The sequence below is a fragment of the Cydia pomonella genome, chromosome 5, assembly GCF_033807575.1.
Source record: "Cydia pomonella isolate Wapato2018A chromosome 5, ilCydPomo1, whole genome shotgun sequence".
NCBI lineage: Eukaryota > Metazoa > Arthropoda > Insecta > Lepidoptera > Tortricidae > Cydia > Cydia pomonella.
In genome coordinates this window covers 5943442-5948825 of record NC_084707.1, presented here as the reverse complement: position 1 = coordinate 5948825, position 5384 = coordinate 5943442, and the positions used below count along the sequence as shown (strand labels likewise).

At 37.7% G+C, this 5384-nt stretch overlaps 1 non-coding gene across 1 annotated transcript; it reads right to left on the bottom strand.

Moving 5' to 3' along the window:
- Positions 1-301: 301 nt before the first annotated feature.
- Positions 302-374, bottom strand: Trnan-auu (transfer RNA asparagine (anticodon AUU)). The gene has a single exon. It is a non-coding gene; the product is annotated as a tRNA-Asn (tRNA).
- Positions 375-5384: the final 5010 nt, after the last annotated feature.

Sequence of the window (5384 nt, the reverse complement as noted above, 5' to 3'; positions counted from 1 at the left end):
AATGAAACACAAAATTTGTCACCACAAGGAAACCACTAACTGCAAAACTTTATAAAAAAAATCCAAATTAACGCTATCAAAATCATTACAGTCAATTCTCCTAGCCCACATGAGAAAACGATAATTGTAAAAATTTGTATCTAATTCCTTTGCCACTTTTGTAGATAAAATACAACTTTCTCATCAGGTTTTGAAGAATAAATAATGGCTTTACGGACTGGTGTGGTGAAAATAAAATTGCATCTGTTTTCAAGACTTTCAGTGTTGAGCTTAGAATAAATTTATAAGAGGAAAAAATTACTGTCCTGGGTGAGATTTGAACTCACTGCCTCTGGATCAATACTCCAGCGCTCTGCCATCTGAGACACCAAGACCTCATCCCTAGGCAGCAAATTTTTCCACCATATGGGTCTAGGGGACCCTAGCGACATCTACCGTAAGAACGTTACACTTCTTAGACGGCTACCGGAGTTCCAAGTCATATTGGAAATTCACCAGTAACGATGTGCTACCCATACTAATTTATTTTTTAACAAGCAGAAACGTCCTGCGAACGATGGTATTAAGCTTAGAATAAATTTAATGATGATGATATAGCAGAGCGCTGGAGTATAGATCCAGGAGGCCGTGAGTTTCAAGACTCACCCAGGACATTTTTCCTCTTTTAAGTATATTTTTAATAAATTATTCATGCATTTTTCAAACCTATGGTTTGTAAATAGGCCAAAATCAAAGCGAAAACTGACAGTAGACGGAGTGTTTTTTTTTTATATTTTCGGCTTGTATTAGGTGAGCAGAATATACGTTTCTTGATATTGGTTATTGTACATATTCAGTCTAGCATTACAAGGCTTGGGTAAGTTTCTTGTGAATTAAAGAACTAGCGGACACGTAAAGAAAACTCCATTCACTGGCCAGTAATAGAACTGATTGAGAAACAACATGCTATACCCGTTTTGCCCCGCCTTCCTCTTATCCCTTGCAATGCCGCCAATCGAGCGGCACAAACAAACGACAACTGACCCCAATTAAAGTCCAATGACGGGACAAAAACGTCACGTTAACCCCGCACGTGCGTGGTAACCCTAATCTGCGTTATAGCGTAACGACCGCGGTTATCTGGACATTAGCCGTCTTTGGTCTATGATAAGCAGTTGGGGGGTTAAGTGTGATTAGGTTTTAAAAGGCGACATTAGGCCGTAATGTACCTAACATGTGTGTTTAGGCTTTTTGCCTAATTGTATATAATCTGAGGGCACGGTAGTGCCCGCGCTAAGACGAGCCAAGCGAAGCGCAAGGGCACTACCTAATTTTTCTTGAAACGCGCTAGTCGTTTCTTTGAACCCTCATAACTTGAGTTCGTATTATACCAGATAAACAAAATTCTCGGGATATGATGTCAATAGTGAACTTATTTAATATAATAAAATTTAATTGCATAACTCTTAAATTAAATAAAATTGGACTGGATTGGATTTCTTTAAATTTCATTAATAATCTACCCCGATTTCATCGGTTCATCAAATTCTCAGGGTACTTACTTTCTAAAGTCGTAGATAGCTAAAATTTTGTATTTAAGTTACACAAATAACAAAAAATCCTAAGACATGGAACTTTTACCCCCCAACCCATTAAACTAGGGGATGGAAATTTATATGAGACTTTTGCACATTTTGATGCTAGAGGTAGGGTAGGAGACCCTAACGGCTAAGCCACATATTTTGACTAAGGTGTAGAGTTTATGAAGTTAGGGCTTATAGAGTTAAGGCATGTAGAGTTAGAAGCTTGGCTCTACATGAGATCTGATAACTTTTTGACAGTGCGAGCCATATGGTCTCGTCTTGGCCACATTTTACATGAAAATGTTTTTGGTGGAATTATAAAATACAGATTATATTCGATGTTTAATGATGTGGAGTTGTTTTTTTAAGGTACCCTTGTCCAATGTTCATTTCAGGGCCTCCTAGCCCAGCCGGTAGTGATCCTGCCTACTATGATGGAGATCCAGGGTTTGAATCCCAGTAAGGGCATTTATTCGTGTGTTGATCACGAATATTTGTTCCTGAGTTACGTATGTTGATATGTAGCTAAGAAATCATTTATTTCCAATAAATTAAAAAAAAAAAACACACGTCAGAAACAATACATTTAGAAAAATACACTACCCTAAATACAAGTTAAAGTTAAAACTAAACTAAGTCTAAACTAGTTGACTACGGAACCCTAAAAAGGCCCTGTGGCAAGGTTCCGAAGATACTGGCTGCATTACCCCGCTGAACTGCAAGACTAATGCGTTGAACGAGGTAACTACTAGCTCTTCGATGCCCAGTTGCATCCCTGATGATAGGTTTGTATAGGTTTTTATCTAAGTATCGTAGGGCCACTTGCACCATTCCACTAACCCGGGGTTCACCGGTTAAACCTGGACTTACCATGGTTACCTGTACAAGTTGACACTGGGTTCATGGTTTAACCGGTTAACCCCGGGTTGGCGGGATGGTGCAAGTGGCGCTTATAGATTTATCGATAAGTATGTATATCGTCGGCTAGTGCCTATAGTACAGCCTATGCTTGGATTGGGGCTAGGTCGAGTTCTGTAAGATTGTCCCCAAATATTTGTTTTGTGTGCACTTTCTTTAGTTACAAAGTATATAAAAGCAGATGTGAAATATTTAGTTCCATACAAAACACAAGTCATAATTTTATTGAGTTCGGTTATCCCCTGACATGCCACCCGTTTTACATGAAGTAATGTAAAATATTGATAGAACACTCGACATACGATTTTGTAGATACATTACGAATCTCCGCGTATGCCAGTCAATGAAGGATTTCGCTTAAATATTAATTTTTCCTCGACAGTTTCTTGATATTTTCAGTGACTAAAACGATATCAAAGTTTACGTAAAAGAACCTACGTCTTATAAAATATCGTAAACATATTCTTACATACACCTAAGTATTTTTAAGCATAAGCAGTCAATACAATATAGATAGTGTCATTATTTTGTACCTCCATGAACGCGTATATTTCACGTATACCGGGTGTTTCCTGTAACACGAGCAATAATTAAACCATATATTGGACTCCTAAAACGATATAACTTTTGACTAACAACTTTTAAAAATTATGAAATACTTAGATTTTATCTTTTTCATACAAATTTAATATTATTTTCAGTGTACGCTGACATCAGTGTGTTTGACGTTGATTGTCACGCTTTAAACGTAACAAAATTCGCAATACATTGCGTCTTAGAATTAACTTCAATGTGTAATACAAATTAAAACATAAGTTATTTTTAAAAGTTGCTGAACTAATGTTGGTGAGTTTGAGGAGTACAGCTGACAGTTTAATTTATTGCTCCTGTTACAGGAAACACCCAGTATAATACACATTACATCTACTTTCAAAACTATAACCAAAAAGATCAGCTAGTTTAGATAAGTTTACGCCTTCATTACACTAAATTTGCCAGATTTCTTCCAGACTAAAACATATTTTACCTTTATATCCTTTATTACCTTTATATTATACATTTTATAAATACATTCGTCAATAACAAAGTAAATGGAAAAAAGTTAGTAAATTTAACAAAGATACGTACATACAAAGTAATAAGTATTCATTAATTGGAGTAGGTATTTAGGGTATTTCCTACTCAAACAGATTAACGCACGTGTAGCGATTAGAAACTCGAACATAACCTTCGTACGAGTACACTACACGTTTCGTGACGATTCACGGGGCATAAACTTAAAGATGCGAGTTCCGAGAAAAACGGGTTATCATATTAAATAAAAATCACTAACGTTTAATGCAAATACTACACACCGTTTAGCTTGAGTTGCATTCTCGCGCGAGAATCCATACTTGAACTCCCGCTAAATGTATGGAGTCGCGCGCGAGACCGCATCTCACGCTAGCAGGGCAGATGCAGTGAACAATTCTTAACCATCGTATTTTCACGGAAACTCACGAACGTGTTATGCTATTTCAGTCAGTCTCAGTACAAAAGTACTAAATTTGACTGAAGTAGGATGACAAAGTTTATTTGTCTATTTTAAATTATTCGAGTATACAATAATTTAAAATAGACATTGGGGTGGTTATGCTAAATCAACTTTAATCATTTTAGAGCGAGCACAAAGAGCAGTTCTGAAGGTCTGTCTGGGACTCCCCCGACGGTATTCTACTTCTGAACTTTTCATAAAAGCGCACGTCTTAAGTGTTCATAGATTGTTTTTACTGCGTGCTTCCCTTTACGTACACAATATGGTCTGTCGTCAGCCAAAAAGACATGATACTAAAAAGAGTGTACAAAATTCCTAAGCCCCTTGTTAAAACTGCTTTTGCTATGAGATTCTCGGCTTATCTCTTTCCGCATTTATACAATAAATTAGTAAATATCTGCGACATAAGGCAACTTAACTGAAGCGAAAAGGCATATCCAACCCCTACTATTTTCTTGGAACTATGATGAGTCCGAGGATATTTTGAAATGACTGCAGTAGACGACAATGTAGATGTTGCGTCTGCTCCCAAAAGATAAGTATATATAGTATACTAGCTGTGCCCGCGGCTCCGCCCGCGTGGTATTCGGTCTGTGTCAGTAACCGGCTCATTCACCGCTAATTTCTCTGCCTCTCCCCTGGAGGTGGAACTTGAAGTAAAGTTGACAGATGGATACGCTAGAGGACTGCAGTCTAGATAAAATATTTTATAATTAGGTACCACTTAATAAAACTACACAATCAATTGTTTTTTTTTTTTAATTCGTCCTTATTAAAATTTTTGACGTGATTTAAACGACATAGAGTAGTAGATGTATATCGGACAATACAGTTCCACTTTTGTATTTTTTTTTACGTCCTTGACTGTACCTATCCAAATCATGTCCATGGAAAATATCATCCATATCGGTGTTCCAGACCAATCAGTCTAAGCATGAAAAGGTAAGAAATATACCCATAGAAATCCATACTTCCGAACACTATCGAATTTAGGTGTAATACCCATTTTATGCACCCCGTCAGGATCTGCACCTCAATGAGGTTTCGCTGCAGCTGCACTACTTTTAGCTGGGTTCCGTTGCATAACTTCGGAGGCGACAAATTCCGAAGAAGCATGATTGGAGCTCCAACTTTCAGGGTTAATGTGTGTGCTGGGAGTCCTGAAGCACTCAATGAGCTAAGGAACTCTACCACCCGGTAGAGTTCCTTAGTTATGTTGTGACATTGCCTTCATCCAAGACAGTGTTAATGGAATTATCTACTGCATGTTCACCTTCGATTTCCGCCTGCTCATTTTCTGCGTGAGCATGGACCGTTCCTCTATGGGCGTGAGTATGGATCTCTCACAAACCCAAGAATGGCTCAGGTCT